General features: G+C 31.6%; 1 protein-coding gene across 3 annotated transcripts in view; it reads right to left on the bottom strand.

Moving 5' to 3' along the window:
* Positions 1–24,416, bottom strand: part of LOC125069143 (tyrosine-protein kinase Src64B) — a 74,802-nt gene that overhangs the window by 31,743 nt on the left and 18,643 nt on the right. Inside the window, exon 2 of one of the 3 annotated variants that reach the window (XM_047678533.1) lies at positions 14,578–14,608. The exons of the other annotated variants lie outside the window; for them this stretch is intronic. The gene's annotated coding sequence lies outside the window, so the exon portion shown is untranslated. The remainder of the gene's footprint in view (positions 1–14,577; positions 14,609–24,416) is intronic. 3 annotated transcript variants of the gene reach the window in all.

Below are 24,416 nucleotides of genomic sequence, written 5' to 3'. Positions count from 1 at the left end.
TATTTTGTCCTGGATGGTTAAACTATAAAAGCTTGTAAATGCCTCCTCATTTTTGAAAACGTTTCAGAGCATATTCCAGTTCAGGGTAGTGGATACACATGCGACGAAATTGACCCCAGGCGAGCAGTTTTTCCATGGGAGGACTCCATTTCATCTAATATCTTATTAATTTAAGTCTATTTCCAACTTAAAAATCTTTATTTATCAACTAAAATTAAGTAAGTATACGGAACAAAGGGCGGACTTAATATTCGAAAGTATTATCTCAACAGTCAACCTTCAGAAAACAGGAAGATGATTACAGTACAATATACGAATTAATTAATATTATGTTCTGTAATAAATATATAGATACAAAATATGTTGCAATAAGAACATTTATCGTTAACTAGTGGGTCCTCACAAAACTTTGCGTTTATTCAAAAGTTTTTTTTAGGAATTTCGGACCTATTACAGGTACAGGTTTTATTTCATTGTCAACTGCAAGTCACTCATCTACATAATATGTCCCCAAAATAATGAAACATTATTTAAATGAAATTTTTGCTCTGTAACCGGCCAGTAACTTATTTACGCTCTCTAAAATTAATTCTTTGTTAAATTGTAACAATTTAGTAAATTGCAATCAAGAGTCCTCTTTATTTTTGCACATCTACAGCCGGAGCTCTTCAAAACGAGTCCATAACTGATTTTTTATGTGCAGCTACCGTCTCATAATCACTGGGACATAAATCGGCTTACGCTATTAACATATAACATAGTCTAAATTTAAAGCGATTGGGCAAAGCAATTGGGAAGACACGTGCTGCACCTTCTGATATAAGTTTTCCATATATTTAGTTGTATGTTTAGTACTTTTTTGAGTTAGGCATTCCAAATAACATCTCATTTATTAAATATTATGAAACTTATTTACAAAAGAACATATAATCCAATCTAATAGTAACATTATTACGTCACGATGCCATTAATATCTCTGTATACCCAATTGCATATATTGTTTAATCTTTCATCTTGGTTGCAATAAAAAACATCGTTTTATTCTCGTTAATAGGCTCTGATTGAAACTGTCAATGAAAAAGTGTCATCAAATCTGACCTAGATCGTTATGAAGTTCATATCTGATAATTGCATTGACACGTTTGTTGATCGTCAGTTTTGAATTCAACTCTCGTTTCAAATCACTCAAACTTCGAAAAAAAAATGCTTTAAAAAACTTCATATTGACACATTTATTTTACCGTTGCTTAAAATATCTTGATTCGTTAAGCCATCTAATTCTATGAACGTCTTATCTACTAGATAGTATTGCTTGGTGATGGCTCTGTGGTATTTCATCTGGGTAGGTATCAATACTTAGTAATATAATAATATATAATAGTATTATTGTGTTCCCAGTTAAGCCAGTGTAGCTGCAGGCACAAGCGATATGATATCTTAGCTCCCAAGGTTGGTGGCGCATTGGCGATGATGAAGGCACTTTTTTTACGGTGCCAAATTTTATGGGTTGCTTACCCGGCTTTGAACCGACAATCTTCGGATAAGATTCACAGATATTAATTTTAGCCATTGATTATTCTATTCAAGATAACTTAACACTGAATGTAGTATTCAGCTTTATGTAAATCCACGCATTCATATGGTATTGATTGAAAGAAAGTCGCTTCTTTGAATGTGCCTCGGATTGCGATCGTTGCGGAAACGAGGCGTCGTTTGGATTAAAATTAGTAGCGCCATTTTCACTTGAGGTGCAGTTAGTAGGTATGTGAAGTGGTGTTACTTGACTCGTTACAAAAGATAAGTAGGGTATAAAAGTTTATTAAGAACTTTCTCGTAGGAGTTAGAAATTTAAAGGTGCCCATACATATTTCTAAAATATTGGTAGCTCAAATCGTAATTTAATATGCTGTGACGTCATTAGTACATTACGTAATACTTACGTGAGTCACGTATATTTTAACAGTACTTTTACTTTCATAACATCGAAAGAAGTAAAAAGTGGTAAAAGGCCACGCAATATCTAGAGTTTCTTACAATCTATTACCATAAATATTTACTACAAAAAATATTTTATATAATATCGAATGTCAACTTTCTTCTTTATAAAAAGAAGAGTTAATCGAATAGAATACATTTTACTGGACCACATCGAAGTAATCGATTCGGCTTGGAAATACGTTTCCTATGACTGAAGGCAAACGTGGCTTACCCTACTATTTTAAATGTTCAATAACACATCTATAACATGCAGATTTTTATTCAGGTAAGTGTAATAATGTATGTTAGTCTAAGTGTTAAGCTACCTAATGTGGCAAAGGATGAATCGATTCAACTCAAATTAGCACGATTTAATCCATAAGAATTATGCCAGCGAGAATTATTTACCTAATTAAAGCCTGGGGAACATGGGCGAAGGCGTCTCTGTTGGAAAGTTTTGAAATTTATCGTCTTCTTCCGTCGGGACTTACAGTTCGTTCGGAAGTTTCTTAGTATTTTTACTTAGACTAAAAGTAAGGCTTTTCTCGTAAGAATTACGTTTAAAAGGGCTATTTCTTAACGCCTCAGCAGACACTTGGTAAATATTTTATATAAAGGCAAAAGCTAGTGAATTGGAATTATCCTCAATACATCACTGTCTAGTACTGGTGTCAGTTCCAAAAATTTAGATAAAGTACTAGTTGAATGGAAGGATATGAATGAATAGTATATTTTTTCAATGAAGTAATGTTATTCTTATCAATTTATATAAAATCAATTTAACGTAAACACGTTTTAGATAATTTATATATTTAAAACTAATTACAATACTAATTTTTTAAGCGATTAATTCGTGTTTATAATCGTCTTGTGTTCGGTGGTGAAGGATAACATCGCGAGCATATCCATGTATCCACCCGCAGTGGAGTGGAGTGGTGGTATTTGCTCAAAATCTTGCCTTCAAAGTGAGAGGAGGCCTCAGTGCAGAAGTAGTACAAAAGAAGGACAATTACAAACACTTTACATTTCAATACCATTTTTGAATCGTAAATATAAAAAATTATCAATATCAGTTCAAAAGTAACGAATAACTAACATAAACAACAACAAAAAAAACCACTCAATTTGTCATTCTTTAAATTCGAATCCGTTGAAATTATAACTACATGTTATCAATAACATAGAAATAAATATTAATGCATAGTTTCGCTCAGACGACTACTATTTATTACACCTTCCTGACGCGTCTGAAGTATCGACGGGAACGGAGGGTAGTTTGATAAAAGCCAGTGTATAGGTAAGAGTCCTTTACGTACGTATAAAGGTTCTTTAAAGGCGAACCAAAGAATATACGGTAAGTATAAAAATGCAAACCACAAAACAAGTTTTAACGGTAAACTAATACCCGATCATAGATAGAAACGGTTTACGACATAATTACTGTTTTCTCAGACAGTTTTATAGACAAAATGTAGAGCATCACCTTTTAAAAATAATTTAAAAAATGGCCGTACATTTTGAAATAATAAATAAATTAAAATAATGAAAACAGTTTAACAATTAGAATAACTGCCCTTTCTAACTTGTATAAATTGCCAGTTTATATTTTTTCTTGCACCTTTTTATAAAGGAAAATGTTATGAATTTTAAAATTAATTTAAAGTGGTTTCACCGTGTATCTAAATTATTTTAAAAAGTATAAAATCATAATTTATATGTTTTAATGAGCTACTCCGCTTATAATTATATTCATTTAGAACGGACGGAAGAAAGAATTGCAGTGAAGGATTTCCGTCTTTAATAACAGAAGCCAAAAAAAAATATCTCGGTCACACCAATACCAAGGAACCGCATTGCAGAAGTCGGAAATACTTTAAAATTTAAAAGAATGGCGTCTTTATTTAAGATAACTGACCTGACTATTATATTTTTTTCTATTTATTTTTAATTCTAAAATACAGCCTGTGCTTATAAAATTTATTCGAGAATGAGACTGAGATGATGATGAGACGAAGGTATGCAATATTCAAATAGGAGAAATATTTATGTCAACAATTTAATTAAAAATTAATTTTAAAAACTTATTAGACAATTGTTGGCCTGCTTATAGTATTAATGGATAATAGTGACCTGGCAAAAAAATATAACGTAATATTCAGGAAAAAGTAAAATACATCGAATCACTAGTAATTCTCGAGACTAACACGTTGAACTATAAAAAAACTCCAGATTTATATAACTGTGCCCTTCTGTTTCACTTAGCTTATAATGGTTTTTACGACTTTTTTCCTCCAAAATAAGAAAAAATAATTAATAATTAATTAAAACCTTTAATTTCAACGACATTCTCTTTGCCTCCATTTAAAATCGGTATAAATAGTGTAATTGTATTGAGTCACAAGAAAAAAACAGTACTTATATCCATAAAAGGATTGTGTAATGGTGATCAATTAGACGTAATATGTACATTTAATTAGAGCACATAATAAATTTCAGAGCATTAATAGTTGAAGCGACAACAAATTATCATTTAACTAAATGTCACTACATAGCCACATAGTCTTAATAGTTTTGGATAAGGGCAATTCATTAAAAGCAACACATCCGTTCAAAGACACCTGCGTATAATAAAAAAAGTTTATAATGATCACGTCCGATATTAGTTTTCGATTAATTAGTAAAATGTTGAACCAACTTAGATTTTATCGTTAAAATGCAGCAAAGATTAAACACTTTCCCACATTCGAAAAGTCGTTCGTGTAATTAGGAATTTATAATTTTGTATCTGCATTTTCGGTAGAGCCTTGATATAGCTTGTTCATTTACATGATACGTATCTTAAACATGCAGGAACGATAATACTTCTTGTATACATTTTATAATATTATCAATGTTATTTTTTATGGCACACAATTTAGACATACTCGCTACCCATCCCGGCTTCCCACGAGTATAATAAGGGAAATTAAGCTATTGGTTTACGCGGCACATATCACAAAAACTTAGTTTTTAGTCGGCATGATTTTTCCGACAAGTTTAACCAACCAATTTACACTAAACCTTGATAAATTATACACCTAAACCTTCCTCGTGCATCACTCCGTCCATTAGTGAAAATCGTAAGAAAATCCGTTCGGTAATTTTTAGTTTATCGTGTTCAAACTGATCGACGACTGTTTTATTATATACGTATTGATTTGAAAATAAACAACGATGCTTTTTAAATAACAACACGTGTGAATTTTGTCAAATAATTCTTGTATATAACTGTGAATGTAATATATCAATTCGGTACATATTTTCTACAAAGTATTATAATTATAATTTATAAAACTTTAGATATAGCACCCACCGTCACCCACAATTTTACACCCTTGAGGGGTGAATTAAAAAAGTAGCCCATGTCGGAGGACAAACTATCTCCAGAACAATTTTCACCTAAATCATTTAAGCGTGAGGTAACAGACAGAGTCACTTTCGTATTTATAATATACAAAGTACAAACAGCTCGAACAAAAGACATTTTAAACGTTCCGAACATTTATACCGATCCCCATTTCCCTATTAATCTACAACAATATAAATAGCTTCAAGTTAGCGTCTAAAGTACACAAACAATAGTCGTCCTTAATTCGTCCGTATATAAACACCCATTGTGATATACTAGAGAGCTGTCGAAAGCGTTTTATGCTCCAATTAGGCAAACCTCTCATATGTAAAGAAAAAACCTTTACAATTTCATAGCGTTACGTAAATTTAACTTTCGCTCGTGCATGTAACTCGACTGGTTTTCATTTATGCACATTGTTAATTAACTAAAATAGGTTTTGTTAAAATAGAGGTGCAGCAAAAAATATCATTATACTTAATTAAGTTGAGACGTAAACAACAATGAATAATTAGGTAGGAAGTTATTTTAAAACATCTCGGTTTTTGTACAATGGCAAATACTTCGAAGAATATTTGGTATATTATATAAATAATAATAATAATGGATAATATATATTTATTAAAGATCGAATACAGAATCGTTGAGGACGGAAGTTTTTAATAAAATATTTCAATGTTAATATCAAATTGCGATAATCGAAAAAACTAATATAGGTAATAAATCTTATATAAATTCAAATGATTTAGATTCGTTTCTAATTACCAGGAAGATCCTTGAGGTAGGATTGCGATAAGCCTTACTGCAAGTCGCTGTATATTCAATTTTATTTCAATTTAAAAAATAATTTAAAATTTATATACAACATGAAACCTTTATATGTCAATTATCAAAGCGAACAGTTAGAAGGTTATAGACGTAGATAAGATTTGCTCCAGTAGCATCTACTAGCGAGTAAAAAAAAGAAGTAAATAAACGCAACTTCCATGGTAATAAGTGTTGAAGTACATCAATGTCAAATTTATGAAGCATTCGACGTATAAAATGTAGATATTTCATGAATAAAGAATTAAACTTAAATGTGTTAAAAGGCAACTTTATTTAATTATACCATTATTAATAACATTGAACTTCGCACAAGTATGCGAGCTATTAATGTTTTTGCACTCTGAGCCGTCTCGACGTTTCGGTAATTATGTAAATAACATTAAGAATAAAAATTACAATAATAACAGATATATTTGAATACAATTGGTAATAACGTTTCGTATGTATTAACAGTTTTTGTAAAATAACCTTTTCATAATCACCAATACCATGAATAATGAATTTCATTATACGCAATATTAACGTGTCTGATACATTTATGGAAGTAAGTCATGCGATTATACTACGGATGAATGCAGACTAAATGTTTAAGTTTCTTTCGTAACGTTATATATTATATTAAAATATCCTTACTAATGTTATAAATGGGAAAGTGAGTTAGTTTATAGGTTACGCTTTCACGTATTAACTAATCAATCGAACATTATGAAATTTTGCATACATATTATCAGAGGTGCAATAAAGGACATGAGGTAACCAATACTTGTACGACAAGAGCGTGAGCAGCGGGCGAAATCTAAGTAATATAGTTCTGAAAACGTAGATCGCAGGTTCATGTTTATAATCATACCGTGATTTGTGTTGATACATATACATCTCGAGGGCTTGTTTCGAATGAAACGGTACCAATTCTATCCATCTATCTACAAAACAACAGCGCAGAGAAACGAGCTCCTAAACTTTGCCCTAACAAGCGAGGAAGTCCATTAATAGGCTGTTATTTATCTAAGCTCAAGAGGTACTTACAAGTCTAATTTATATTTATTATGTTCATATAATATGACAGAAAGCGTTATTGGTGTTTTTTTATTTTCATTAGAATTTTCTAGATGTTTTAATGTTATGGGCACCAATGAATTAAGGGTTATATCCTTCTCGAATTACGAATAAACGGTATGTTGCCCCGCAATTACTTGACCGAATTTTTATTATTTGAAACATTTATTATTATTTAGACAAAGATAAATAAATTATAACTAATACATCATAATCAATCAATCAATCAATCAATCATAAGGGTTTCTAGATATAAAAGTATTGAAATCTCTTAAGCTCATTGCGGTTTGAGCGGGAATAGAGGGTTCGTCTAAAACGATCAAGCCGAGTGTTAAACTAGATATCTAAGGTAATTTTCGAAGAAGAACTGTTCTTAAATTGACTTATCTTACGAGTAGTTAAAGTCTTACTCTAAATAAATATGTTCAAGTAAAAATAAATGGGGAATAAAACGATCGCCTTCAGGGTGACAAATACAAATATAAATAAACACATGGTAAGCAATAATGGTTGAAAACCCCGGTGAGTTTTTTCAGCCATTTATTTTGTTTCGGAAAGAAAGACATCAGATCAGGTCATAAACCGTAGTAAATCTTTGAAAATCAAGTAAGTTTAACTCTTCTATAGCTATATACAAACACTATGATGAATTCCGACTTTTCAAAGCTTAGAAGTAATTGTAGTAAAGTGTAGAAGTTGGGGCACGTTATAATAAAACTAATTTCTACTTTGACAGTAGAAACGGACCCTAGAGCGGTAGTGGTTTACGAGGTTTTAAACTGAATAATGAATGCATGGAAAAGTACAAGTTCCAAATTGCCTAAACGTCGTAAAGCTATTAGTAACGTAGACGTGGGAGTAAGCAACGATGACAATGGACTTAGATAGGATTCTGTGATTATAATGTAATTATTCTTTAAATACTTTAATACTTAAAATAACTCGTTGAATAATTTTTCAAATATTATAAATACTTTTAGGTCCTTTTAGAGAAAATTACAAGAAATCTGACAGTTAGAGATCGGCGTATCACATAGACACTGGAAACTCATGTTAAAAATTATAAGCCAATTCTCTCAATGTCAATGAGGCGCCAACTACGGGATCTCACTCACATCTCACAGAAATTTGAAGTAATGCTGTTTGGCAGTAGATTATGTGGGAAGTGGTACAAACATGACACATAAAATTATAGGCTTAATGGCTCATTATAAGGAATTACTAATATTCCTATTTACCATTGATTGACTCATTTTTGACGTCATTTGCCCAAAACGTCAGGGCCGATCCTGCGACTTTTTATATCGCTAGACGACCCTTAAACCATTGCGCTACTGACGCTTAAATTTTAAGCGCTAATGTTAAAAATAATATTAATAACAATCAATTAAAAACTATTATACAGATATTGGATAAGGATTTTGACTTTTTACATTAAAATATAACGTTATTTAGATTATTTTAGACAATTGAGCTAAATTATTAAAAGATAAGAGCAAACAGCATTTAGTATTTTGCAAATTGAAGACGGTTTGCGGATAACGTGACAACGAATAACGATCCAGAGTAATTAATGAAACACTTTCAGCGAAATCAGCTTAAGGGAATGTAAAGAGATTGAAATGAAATTCTCTGAAGTGATTCTAATCTCAGAAACGCAATAACCTGAGTGGTTCGTAAACAGTGTGTAACTCTTTCAATCTTTGTATACAAACAATATTTTCCATCATGTTTCCGCAGGTCAGAAGTGATTGATGAGACGATATGGCAATTTTCTTTGTAGACGAACCAGTACGCTTTTAACTCAAATGGCTTATTTCTTCCTACTTCTATGATCAATCGTGCGTAGAGTTTATGTAGCGTGACCGGGCCCATTTGTATATCAAAAAGTTTTTTAATTAAAAAAATATTTTATAGGTTTATTATTACCCGAGAGCCAAGAAGAATACCAATATAAATGCCCAACCTGAGACTGAGTGTTACTTTAAGTTCCAAATGTTTTGCCTAAACTGAAGAAGTATTTGTCCAGCAATATGATATTACGAACGAGATCATTGATTATTTAAACGAATACAACTATATTTGTCTGAAAGGACTAAATTTCTGCATCTACAGGACAATTACAGTCAACGTCAAGTAAAAATGTAACTTGAAATAGGTCGATTCATTAAAAAACTGAAAAGCGTCTACAAATTATGGAACGTCCGAGATAATTACCCTTGGACTCTACGTGCTTATTACGCTCATTTACCTGAACATGGAAACTGAAGCGTATATATAATTTCTAAACAAACGTGACCACACGTGTTGAGTGGTGACGGCTGGCTTATTAAACATAGTCAGTATAAAATTAAACATGGATGCTTTATCTATGTGTTTTGCAACAATGCACAGCTGTTGATTGACCACACACGCCGATGTATTGTTAACTCAGTACATTATTACAATTAGGCTTTGCTCCAAACAAACAAATAATGATATCACCAATAACATTAAACTATTCAAACAAACGAAGGCTACATTTTCACCGGTTTGGTAACTTTCATATATGTAATAACAATATATTTCATTACGAACACTGTAAATAGTCGACATATTGAAAACAATGGTTATTGTAACAAAAGAATTTTTCACGCCGCGCTGTATCAGGTATAGTGAACGTATAAAATCGATTTCCACTTCAGTAAGATGTGGCCCTGCAATCTGTTGCAGACGGTGAACACAGCCGGTCAGTGCACGTATCATACGCTCAATTACACTTGCGACGCGGACCTCTGTCCCGAGGATTAGACCTTCTCGTGGCGCAACCTTTGTGGATGCATCGTAGAAACTAATGAGATAGATCGGCTGAACATAATCAGAATAATAAAATGACATGAGCAAGTCAATATTATTCATATATTCAACATGGACAACAAGGATATAATAGACTTCAATGTCGAGATCAATTTTATCGAGATCAATAGAATAGTGCCATGTTTAATGCAGATTAAGAAAAAAAAAAAGTTCTTCTGCGTCAAGTTTAGTACAATTTTGATATTAATTTCGATAAACAAAATTGAGTTGAAAATTTCTCGCGATACAACAAATACGGCTTAGCATCAACCATAATCATCTTAGCATAGATTTAAATACAATTCAATGTATTTTTTTACTTAGAGGAAATGTGCTTTCAATGATGTTTATAGTTTCGTACCGAGAAACAAATCGCTAACAATCTTGTTTGCGAACGCTTCGCCATAACAGGACAAGATATTTTATGCAAGTAACTCAGAAAATGTGGGAAAAAGTGGAGACTATTGAAACCTGCTTACCGTAGATACAATAAAAACGTAAACCGTTTATGCAGCTGATAGTATACCCTGTGAAAATAATTTAAACTACGTAGGCAATAATGAAATTTTGTTGAGAATAAATTCGAAAAATGCGAGTCTTTGTCAGCAAATGCAGGCTAAATCTCCTCGTGAGGTACTACAGTGAAACATTTTAGCTTTACGTTGTCAAAGGCTTCGGAATGACGCGGTTGTTTTAAGCTTAAAACACGAGCGATTTTTTAATACCTTTGCTTTAACAGTGTTTTAAAAATCGAATGTTTTTAAAGGATAACTTTTTTTTTTACAAATAAAATGAGATAAATTCAGATCTACATTAAAAATCCCAAAACAATCAATATAATCATGGGAAATACTAATATGCAGGTACAAGTGATAGGATTTGCTCCAATGATTAACTAAATCTCATGAACGATATTGCGTATGAATTATTATGCAAAAGTTTATTGGTCATCCAAAATTTTTTCAAGTTATTCTTCACGATAAAATATAGAAGTGATTCAAATACTTAAGACTTGCTAGACTTAGCGGCGCTGGTCCATTATTAGGTCCTTGAACTTGGGACTAAATTACTAAAGTATTTATAACACCGCGCGTGTTACAAACTAAAGCATGTTTGCTCTCTGTGAATGCATGAGTAAGTCTTAAATCGAAGGCAAATATAATATATATTCGTTTTAAAAGTTCTTGATAATGATCAGCAAGGAAGAAAAGTAAATAATTATTATCGAGGAATTTAGGAAAAGTTCGTAACAGACCACAATATAGATAAAATTATATTCTCATACAAAATGTATCAGAAAAAGTATCAAAATGTATCATAAAAAAACTCATAAAAATTATGATGAATTTAATTTAAGGGTTAGAAGTACACAATAAACAAAGCTGTTTAATATACATTTTATTATTCAAACCGACAATTCTTAACAATTTGCGATATCTAGTACTTATATCAATTAAATTGTACAAAATCGGTACCAAAAGGGTGTGCAAAGTTTCAGCTCAATCGGTTGAGTGGAACTGGTTTTAAATTCAGTTGCAAGATTTGACCCACATACAGAAAGTTAAATAATAGTTTGTGTAATAAATAATATAGAATATTAAATATGTAATTACTAACAATTTGTATTTTATTAAGATTATATAATCAATCATAAATTTTTTTTATAATAATTTTCTTCAAAATTTTATTAATTTTGGTACTCAATATTTGGGGACCAAAATTTAAAAATAATTGTAAGTATAAGATGGGTAATACTTCCCTTATTTTATTCATTAATGCTATTTTGTAGTATATCTATAGTCGACCGTAATTTCTAATCTCGGGTTGAAAATTAAACCAATTTCGTTAAATCAATTAATAATTGCATTTATTTTAATTATATTTAATTGAATACTATCGGACATATATATATATATAATACACTTAAGCTTTAGGAGTTATTGTAAGAATATAAAATAAAATGCAGATGGAAGACGCGAACATTATAGCGAAGCAACAGAAGCAAATACAAAATCCTGGTACTGAGTAACGACACGTCTTTTTGTTAATACGTCAAAATGCTGTTTTTTGATTATTTACGTATAACAAATCCTTAATTACTACACACACTAACGCTTTAGTTGCTTTACATTATATTATTGCCATTACAAAAAAATAAAATAGAAAGCCAACGTTACTGGCTGTTCAGTGATGACACTCTTAATAAACATCCATTGAACTAAAAAAAAAAGTTTCTGCCTTTATTGTCAGAGATATGGAATGCCGTCTACATATAAGATGACCAAACCGCGACTCAGCTGCATTCTTTAGCATCCGATTGGCCCAGTTATTTATGTATTCATTTTTTGTAAGTTAGTAAGACAGGTGTTCAGATGTTCGAACAATACCCTCACTTGAGAGTGAGTCATAACGGAACGGTGATAGAGTAAATAGAATAAAACAATTGAAAACTGATTGTCTTTGAATGTCTTTTATTCCGTTTAAATTTCAATATATCGTTATACACTCAAGTTCTAATCTTTACTGTTATTCGCAATAAATTTTATACTGAATTTAATCTCTTGATGTGAAAATAGTTTACAGTTGTAAATTTAATTAAAAAATGTATAATAATATCTTAAGCTGTTGTTATTACATAATGTTTTTAGAAAATCATGCATTTATTCATATTATGTTTAATGTCACTATGTATCATCACATTTATAAGAGAAAACATTTTATATATATATTTTTTAGAATCAAGACGATCTGAGCTGTACTCCGCAGAGCCATGTGAAGGGACAGCATATCTGAAACTATCACGACCAATTGACCTCTCCCATTTGTATCGAAAACATTTGTATCGGTTTAAGTGAGAGCGAATATATAACTCAGAGTTCCATCTCAGTGCACATGAAGATTGTCAAAAAAAAAAAATACTGAAAAACATCCCCCATCTAAAGTATCCACTATGTACACGATATACCGATATTTCTCCACTATGTAGAACATTAGGCAAATCCAGTAACCCAATATCAAAGAAATTACGTGAAAAGATTCCAAACGAAGGTACGTGACCGGGGGCGGCCTGTGCGTATGGCAAGTCGATATTCGGTCAACGAGCCCCAATGGGCTTTCACAACTTAATAGTACGGAGAAAAGTTTATCCTGACCAATTGATCTGCCAGACAGACTCAGACTATGTATAACAAGTTAAGTGAGATGAACTTTGTAATCTATATTCAGTATTTGTAAGCTGTATTCCACGTATACTAAGACTTTAAATAAGAAAAATAATTCAGATAAGGTTAAAAGTTTATAAGAAAAACATTTGCCATTTAACTATTAATTTATAAAATGGGGCTCTTTGTTCTAATTGTTCTATAACCGTCACACAATTGCGTTTTTATTTTTGTTTTAGCCTCGGAGCCGTCCCTTATTCATTTTTTATAGCTTTAAATACCCTGTGTCACCAAATTTAAAGACATTTTATTTCAAGCGTAAAACCATTTAAACCGAGGGCTTTAGCAATAAAACGGTACATGCCGTAAAAGGATAAATATACCTTAAATATACATTTAAATGTAAATTCTTATCCTTCATACATATCTTCTAAAATAAATAAATTGACAAATGTTATTACAAAGTAGCAACATCACTTGATTTGTAGACCTGTTATATCAGTGCTAATTTTATACAAAGCTGATAAAAGTCTTTAGGCGTGAAGCAATCCCTTTAGCAGAGTGCGCGGTAAGCTGTATTAAACCTTGGAAGCCAATAATAAGATATTGTTGTATTGATTCCAACATGCTAACACCAACACAGAACATGCAAGCATATTCTCCTTTGTATACAAAAATAAACAACTAAAGTAGGTCTAAAAACACTACCTCGGAGTCTGCTATTATCATGATGTGAGAAATCCTTGGGACGAAGGTTCACGTATTTAGCTACTCATTGTATTGACGAACGAATAATAATGTAAGCTAATGTTAGGTCCGTTCCATAATAACTGGAATTAAATCGAAACGAATCGCCCAACGGGGAACAGCGACACTGTCAATTGCTTCACAGGAGTTCATTATGTATCACCCCTCGACCGGATCAAAGAAATTGTAACCACTTTCATTGTGCCACGTCACCTTTTCATTACTCATGTTCGAATTAAATTCCAAGCTATTCTGTTTCATTCTGTACTGTTATTCAAAAATACTGACGATTATACCAAAAACATTCAAGGTCAAAGTCCGCTAATATCCTTGTATACGTTACGCGTAGGTTTTCCATAACCATAAAAGGTCGATGATCTAAGTTCAGTCATGCAAGGGTTGCCATGTAAATGAATACATCTTACATTTCTTTTTATTTTATATGTAGTTTATAAAATGAAACCACAAAAAGACGATATGACGCGGTCGAGTGACTTCAAAACCAATGTTTATCAGATTATTTACTTAATCTATTTTGATGATCGAACTACTTGACTGTGTATATTGTGGAAACTTAAAACTTACCAAATACGGACAAAATTTACATGACTCGTACCTGAAATTAAAAATTAACATTAAAACAGTATTCATAATATTTGAATAGCGACTATGGGTATATGATGTTAGTATATAATTAAGGTGGCATAATAAATTGAGTATGAGTCACAAAATGGCTAAGATTGTTTATCGCTGTTAAATATTTAAGGCTTTTAACATATATCCAAAGTATGGTTTTCTTTGTGTTCTTCATTATAATGTAGTTTCTTTTATATCTTGGCTGTTTCGAACTTGGAAATAAGTTGAGAATAACTTCTGTTTGTTCAGCGCTTACCTATCTCATAGTTTAACTCGATCTCATGAACATTGCTTAAAAGAAAGGTAACATATTAGATTGGAGAAGTGCTAAAACTTTACCGACCTAACGTTGTTTTTACAAAACCACAACTATCAATAGAAATTCCAATATGAAGCGAATAAAACTAACATACCTACTCAAATTACTTAATATATTTATTAATAGGTGAATGAATTCGTTAGTTGATATTAGTAAAATTATTGAAACTAGTTACAAAATCAACGTTCCTATTAATTTAGAAATTAGTTTATGCAATTTGCATGCGTATCGAAACACTTTGCTTAATAAGCCACGAACAATTTTATACTCATTGCTTAATTTAAAAATTTAGTTTATTTATAAGCGTAATTTCATTAATTTATCCGTTAGGATTACCTGTATGTATATTTCTCATATCGATAGTTATTATGATTAAGAGAGCAATTTGGTACATATTTTTGTTATTTAAGAAATTGTAAATCAAAGAAAAGGGATGGATCGCAATATAAGTAATCGTTAATTTAACGACCACTTGACGAGGTCAGCGCACTGTAAACATCAGACTGTCGTTCAACTTTATGGTATCTTATCAAGGTACCGTTCAGACGTTAGTTTAATTTCGTTCTTTCCGCTACACTAATTTTAACGAATAAACGTTCGTCATTCTATTCTAAAATAACCACTTATGGTACCAAAATACTCCCCCATCGTTGTATTTTTGGAACTTTTAACCATTTATGGGACATCAAACGAAATAGTAATGTTTCAATCATAACAGTGTGCGTTAATTAACAGGCAAATATTCGGCACTTCGACCCCGCTCACGTAATCGTCTGAATCGTTCAGCTCCTTTGATGTGGGACTTAAGAAGATGATATATGATTCGAATAGTGGGCTCTTTTCAACGTCTCACTAATGTACACGCTGTCGAGCGTAACGCATCTATTTTAAGCCTTTTGGAAGTACCTACAATACGAGATTTAAAACAACAGTTTTAAGTTACCAAGATCCGGTGGTTAAATCTCGAAGTAGCTATTATTAAATTTAATGTACTAAATTGTATTTAGTAAACGCGATCCCTTTAAAATATCTAAAAGTAACACGTCGAAAATAATAAAAAAGAACATTTTGTAAAGGATAGTTAATTTTCTGCAGCTGTTTTAAGCTACATCATCTGCATAATAAGAACAAAAGTATGGGGGCTGTGATATACAATGGCCTTTATTAAAGAGCGCCTACTCTAAGTAAACCAGGCCGGAACATAATTTTTTGTGGTTTGAGATTGTCCTGTGAGCAACGGCGGCCCACATATACAAAGCCAAGAAGCGTGCGTAATTCGCTTGTCAAACATAAATAAAACCTGATAGTGATTTAAGTAAGGTATATGCTTAACCTTAATAATTAACAATATTTGAATAATGTGAATTTAACTTGAATGAAACAATCTAACACTTATTTTTAACAAAGGAATATTAAAACCAATATAGTCTATTTTTTTAATTTCATAGCATTTCATAGAAAAAGAAAAATGATAGAACATTTACAGGCCGCTAAATAAGCGTAGCATTTATAAAATTTGATTCTCTTATATTTGTAGATTATCTATATTGAAAGTTTTTTCATGTAAATGACATTTAATTCTGGCTTTAGTTTATATTGCGCTGTTCTTCTGGTCGACGTCACTGCGGCAACTCGAAACAAATAGCTAACTGCGCAAGAAACATAATAGTGCTTAAGTATACAAACATACACAGGTCCATTATCATAATCTGATGGAACGGCGATTCCATAAGGCCGCAGATAAAACAGGCGTTGAACCACGACTATGTGTTTTCCGAGGCACGGAACGGTAAATACTACCAACGTCTAAACTTGGGTAGGCTTCTAGAATTTCTTGTCAATAAATCCAACTATAGACACAACCCTCGAGATCTGGAATCTTAGACTTTCAAAGTTACCACCAATTCAATATAATACTGTAGGTATTGTTTAACAGATATTTTGTTCGGTATCTTTTTGAACGTAACTTTATAATTATTAATTTTACGCTTCGCATATTCTTACTCGATATTTTTTATCTCATGCCGCTGGTCAAGCTTCTTAATGTTTCATCTGGTTGAAGTTTAGGATTCTGAGTAATACAACAATTTTATCGATATAGCCATCAATCGTAGCTGAAAACTTCCTAGTGTTAATGTAAATATAATGATTTGTTTTTTTCTATCTAAGAATAAAATGTTTGTATCTGTAAGTAATAAAATGAAAACAGTAATCAAGTGTTCAAATAAAAAGAGCTACATGCGTAATTCTCATTTTATTACGTCGATGATGGCCTGGATTAACTAATAGGTGTGTCTGGAGCGTTAATTGAACGAAACTGTACGCCCTTGCGTCGAATAGCTTTACGGTGAGCGTTTTATCATCCGTAATTACCATGTTTATAGATAAAACTAGCAACAATGTACCAACATTTAAGAAAACACAACTCTATCCGTATATATGCCAAATGAATAAAGAAATCCATATTTACATATAACCTTGATTTAGCCCCTTTGAATTTCTTTTACAGAAAACGTATGGTGTGCATTTGTAAAAAAATAACTCTCGCAAATAAAAACTTCTCGGACGGCAACAACTTCCTCAATTGAAAAAACCTTATTGCTATTCTATGTAAATTCGATAAAGCGGGCAGTTAAGTAGAAAGAAATTGATAGGATCATTTGACACACATCAATTCCCAAAGTGAGTCATGAAGCCGTTGGCCTCTGAACATTTTATGGTGAAATGGACAAGCCCATTATTGTTCGCGCTTAGCAACGTTTTTTTGTTACGACTGCTGGTGAACGAACGATTTCTTCGAGGCCTTATCTAAACCTTAACCTTTAAAAAAGCAAGTTAACGGGTATTTTTGATTTTATCAACAAAATAACAGGGAGCAAAATTCTTTTTAACACGCTACAGGTTATTAACTACTTAGGTCCGTCAAGGTTAAATAATTCGGCAGCATATTTTGGACGATGAAAATATTTATATACGTTCATAAATTAGCAATATGTTTATAAAACTTAAGTACTTCACGTTCGCAATTATAAGACTTAACTGGTAGGTAGATTTCATTATATTTCTCGAATTAGGTCATAGAACAGATAATTTTATCGCAATCATGCGTAATTTAAATCAACTCACTATATTATTAACGCATGTCTCTTTAACAGTATACAAAGTATCAACTTTAGAAACTGCAGAACTATTTTACTATTACCTCAAAGTAGGTACAATTAAAGGTTACAGCTGTAAATGACTATATTTTGATATGACGATTATAGTGACCTTCAGTACCATCATATTTGCAGACTAGCGTCCAGTAATTGTTCGTAGTTCCCATCACGACCAACTTTTAATGGCAGTAATCTCCCGACGTGTAACAGCAATAGGAAACGAGGCTTCCGTTGTTTATATGTTTTGTATTCATATATGTTTTAGGCATTATACTTTTTTTTAGTTACACTGGCTCACACACCCGTCTAACCGAAACACAACAATTCTAAGATATACTGTTTAGCGGCTAAATACCTGATAAGTGGGTGGTATCTACCCATAGGTTCTTGCACAAAGCCCTACCGATAAGAATTTTCTTAGGGTTCTCCTATGCCATCTATCTTATATATTAACTAAATATGATCTAGATCATCTCACATAACCAAAGATCCTCACTAGAGCTATACTTTGTATTACAGTGTTTTGGTTTTAAAAAGTCAGTGATCCAGTTTAATTACAGTAAAAAAATCAAGTACTGGTAGTCATGGTTTTAAATTTGCCCATCAAATTACAATATATTTATCTTATCAATGCTACGCGATTTATCACGCTTGATATTTGTAAAAACTATTTGACATACCTAATTGCTGGACTTTTTTTCAAGTATCGAATTCAGCGAAAAATTCAATTAATCGGATTAATTGATTTATGTGAAGAAATTACGGTAAAGAAATATTGCCAGTCGAATTAAATCCACGTATAAGTTTTATGTAATATTAGCTTAATTTTCTTTGTATGATTTTGTCTGTCTTGTAAACATTTTATTGAAATTGATATTTGTAATTAAGGAAGAACAGACATTTTGAATTGGCGACGTGTTCAATGCCAACTTTGAACCGTAACGACCTCCTCTCGACCTACATGAACCATTACATTATAGTTAATGATGTGTACCGAATCAATCGACAGCACATCAATAATACTTAAAGCCTTGGCTCCATATCTGACAGGCGATTTTAGGTCATCTTTTTCATCAATCCACAACAGTGAGACCTTTTTGCATGGCAGTCTATTGTAGAACTTTATCCTTACAATTGTCTTGTATATTATCTGCATTGATACGTCACGTGTATTTTGTTTTTATTTAAGCAAATTTTGAAAGTGAAAAATTTCACGACTTTTGTGAATTTTGTGATATTTAATGTGTGTTAAGGTTTTTAAATTATACGTTTAAGTGTATTCAAGATGTTAAGATACTTGTACTCATTGATTTGTCAATAAGCATCAATATTAGTTATGCCGACGACGTGCACAGGGTCAGAATGGTTCGTGGAAGCTCGTTTCGCAACAGTTACTGACATCCCACGTCCGCTTGACAATACCCGTCTTGATTCTTTATAATGAAGCGTTTATTCACTTTTCAAACATACAAAAAAAAAAAACGCTGATTAAAAAAGTAGTCATGTTTTTACTATATATAAATAAAATATGATTTTATTAAGTACATTTCATAAAAATAATCGTAGACGTTTAATCGTTTATAGTCTGTGTTATTTTAATTTTAAACGAAACTATTAGCTTACGTAATGTAAACATTTAATTAGGAAACAAAAAATAGTCAGTCTAGTTACAGATTATTATTATAATATAAACGATTTTAAGAAGTTGAAAGATGTGTCAAATAAAGCGTAACTAATTAATAATTATATACCTTAATACCATTGTATAAAAGTATTAATTGAATCCAACTCGAAGAAATGTAGATAATCACAAGTCTACAGTTGCTTGAAACATCATTTCAATGCGATATTGATGTAATAACTTGAAATGTTGACTGTGACATTAGTATCTATCGTGTAATGTAAGAAATCTTTATACTTGTGAAAATTTAAATCTCAGCTCTCAATCAGCTCAGCGATATTAATGCATTTAAAAATGTGATGATGTCTAATATTTATTTATTTAAAAAAAAATGTAAACACAACGATCTTGTAAGACAAAATTAGTTTCAAGGGGGGGGGGGGGGATTATAAAAGATAGAGAGGTCAAATCAATAATGTGAGGCGTGATGCGGAAATCACTAATTTGATATAACTTGCTATTATGATAGAATACCTTTGCATAAATAATATTAAATCTGGCATTTTTAATTATCCAATTAACTATAGAATGAAATCACAGGGATTCCCATAATATCATTAAAATGTAAATTTATCCAACCAAAACTAACAATTGAAGAAACATACCTACAGAAGTGCTTTTGTAAAATATACATTGAAATTCTTGATTTTTATAAAGAATATATATTATTTTGATTAATCCTTGTATAGTGATTATGATGACTTTATTAAGTAATCAATAAGTCTACGGATACACTCAGTTTCCCCGAAGAGCTAGATGGTTGAGTGAGCGAGCTATAAATATTAATGACAAACACCGATTCAATGGTAGACCCGCAAAAAGGTCAGCGGCCTTTGATCCGATTGTTTGATGCTCATATCTCCATCGTAATTAGAAATGCCTAATATGCTTAAGACATGTTATGCTTATGAATAATACATAACATAGTCAGGAAACATGAATGAAATATTTAATGAGGAAAATATTATTTATTAGTCGAATTCAAAAACAAGGTTGCTATCATATATAGGTACCCTTATAGCCTTACTTTTTGGGTGGATGATCTTCGACGGTAATACGAATTTAAAAAAAAAAAACAAATCTTTTTTTCCCGATCGGTTATCTTTCAAGATATTTCTCCCATTTTTAAAATTTTTCTTCGAATAAGGGTAGAAAACTAGTGCATTTGTCAATTATTATGTGTACCTATATTACTCGATATATTCGCCCACTGTAAATTGATGAAACATTCCATCATTTAGGTTGGACAACTATGTTTCTCTTGAAGGGCACTGTTTCATTTAGAGCGCTTTTAAATTTTAAATAAATACCTACAGTTAATTTAATTAAAATAATTTTAGTTTTTACATCGTTCAAATGTTAATCCACTTGACTAATGTACCACGTGTCTGTGTGCTGTATGTGTATAAAACGCATTACATTCAAAGGCTCTAACAGGAAATATAGAATCCGATATAGAATCACGAAAAGCACAAAAATGAGCACAGAAACCACAGCCAAGACTCACATGACTCATAAAAAGATTCTGGACCATATTAGAAATGACCTGATCATGGATAGATCGGCCGCATACCAACCAGATGTGTCTAGGAGTCCTTAATTCCAAAAAAAAAACAACACAGTGCAAGAAAGACACATCAATCTGAGCCAATAAAGGAATCGATGTCGTAAAGTGAAATTAAAACATATTAATCCTAACATTAAGATTATGATGCAAAGGCACGGACATGTTTGGATGATTATTTGAGAAAAAAAAAAACATACTACGTCAACCAGCTGTCAATCAACGGTTCACCCTTCATACGAACTCAGCCAAACGAAGCTTTATTGTTTTGCGTGAGAATTTGTGGGTGGAACATACCCAGACGGTCTTCCCTAACAAAAATTTAACTTAACATAATGACCGGCCTCGCTTTAATCCTTTTTGAATTCAACATTTTACGTTTGAGTCATTCCATCTTACTAATTTTTAATCAGATGTTGTCAAACTTGTTTGGTAAATGAATCATCAGCATACAAAACACTGACGTGTTATCAATATAATCCGAAGTAATAAATTATGTCATCATTATATGGACCACTCTAATTTATATTATGATTGTTAGTACTAAGTGTTTTTTGTATTAAATTTTGAATGCAAAATCAAGTTCAGGGTTCCTTGTATTTAATTAGGTATTCCATTTCAAGCTTAAAGTCTACAAAGATTTGAAAATTACATGAATATGAGTGTATGCGAATAGTAAGAAGATATGCTTTTGGAGATTCCTCTTCTATTTTTTTGAGATCATCAAAAATCTTTTTACCGCACTATAGATATATCACGTGTTCTAAAATGTTATTTCACTATGGAATATTTTTTTTTTTTGATAATATAAAACTTATTTTATATTGCCTCATTAATAAAAACATTTATAGGACCATTAATTTATACTAATTGTCCAAAAATTTAAATGACTCAACAAAACAACATGAGACAATCTCTATTAGTATAAGGTAACCTACGCTAAATTATCTTAGTAGTTGTCTTATGCAAGCACGCCTGAGCTCGTATCAGGACCTGTCTATTATTATTATTCTGCCGCCAATACACTGTATTGGTGTATTCCGCTTTACACTTTAATTGAACCACTGTAAGCAGACACCAGGGACTACGATGTTCTTAGTGACGTCACGGTTGACGGTATATTGATGGCTGAAATGGTTATTGTCATCGGTGACCTCTTAGTATCAAGTGGCTTAGTTGGTCCCAACTGGACACTTTTTTAACGTATATAGTGTAAAGTTTCCTTGAACATATTTTGTTTAGCTATTCTGAAAAGTAAAAATGCAGGCTGTTAAAGTTGCAATCTTTGATTATTTCTTATTCTAGATAGACTGTCAGAGCGGAGAACCCGACAAAAAAATAATGGCCATCAGTTGGCCACTAAGTACAGGCACACTACCAAAGACGTATGGCGAGTATCAATCGTAACAGTCACGCACACCAAGATTGTAAAGTAGGCTCGTTTGTTTTATTTCTTTCGTAGTGTGAAACTATGTAAATAAATAAAGGTCATATTGGGCTACAGTCTTTTTTGCTCTAGAGGACGTTTACAGCTTATACTACACAGACACGTCTGCCTTTATATTAAAAATAAACGAACAAAACGACCTTAATAAGATCACTCAGTTGTACTGTACTTCCTGATTCGAAGAACTCATATCTTTATATAGAGTAAATCGTTACAGATATACTAGGTCAATGTCCTATAAATTATAAGCGATTGCTCTCACGTCAATAAAGCAAATTAATGTATACGATGACTTGACAAACACGTTTTGAAATCAAAATATTATTATTCGTGATTACATCAACCAACACTACCCGCCAATACTGTTCTATAGACCACATTTTACTAATTATTTATTTTTATCTATGTTTAAGCCACGACTTGCGCCATGATTGGTAAAAAACCTTTCAACGTAAACAATTTACACGTATACTATGAGTACCAATTTACCTATTAAGTTTATTATTCATTTGATTAAACATAAAAAATCATCATTTGAAATATAGTCGGTTTAATCTTTGTTTAATACTCTCCACATAACCAGCAGTGAACAGTGTGAGGAAACCTTGGTGTATCGGATAATGATATTATGATATGATGATGATATTATACCTTATATGCATACATATATATATGTACATCTATTATCCATTTACAAACTCGTATGCGATCAATAAATAATGAAATCAGTGGGGCTATTACGGTTATAACATAACAACTGTTTCAATCAAATATTTGTTGCGGTTTGTTAAATGTTGCAGTCGATGAATCAGTATTATGGAGTAAAATGCTACTGCATAGGTCCATATTAATTATTTATATTTATTTGATTTTATTCGATTTTATATCAATCCGTAACAAATATTTGATATCAACAGTTGCATTGCTCTAACCGTTACAGTCCCACAGGTTGATCATCTCCTTCAAAAGAGAGAAAACATTTAACAATCTGTTGGACGATTACCGATACCTAAATACTGTTTCACGAAACAGAGTATAGAAAATTTAAATACATCGAATTCGTAAAAATTGTAACGAGTTTTCAATTTATCAATATAAATTATCACAACTAGAGTTACGTAGGTACTGTAGTTACGTCATTATTACATCAATATGGTCGGTGAGATTGAATTTCATTTATCGTTAAATTAATTTCATTGCATAGTTAACTTAAATTTACACAGATAAAATTAACAAAGACTCGAGTAAATAACCGATTCTGAGTACTAAATTCAACGAAAAAAAAATTGGAAGCCATTTAAATGTTTAAAACGAAAACAACACACAAATGAAATCAACTTATTAGGTATATGGTTTCTTTATTAACTTGTTTATGTATTCGATTAAAGGATAACATATTTAAAGGAAACATTTTAAATGGGCATGATCTTTTATGAATTAATTTTCATTTAATCTGTTGGTTTAAAAGTAAAAATATGTGCATTTCAAGTTATCCTTGCTTCACCGGATACATCCCATGTTATAAGTATAATTATATTCTTTTTCTCTTCTGCCAATGTCTTTATTGTATACATGAAGCTATATTTGGTAAAGGATAACAAGAACAGTTTTACTGGCAT

Source organism: Vanessa atalanta, chromosome 15 (assembly GCF_905147765.1).
Source record: "Vanessa atalanta chromosome 15, ilVanAtal1.2, whole genome shotgun sequence".
Lineage (NCBI taxonomy): Eukaryota > Metazoa > Arthropoda > Insecta > Lepidoptera > Nymphalidae > Vanessa > Vanessa atalanta.
The sequence above is the reverse complement of the archived record's forward strand: the minus strand, read 5'-3'. Positions and strand labels throughout refer to the sequence as shown.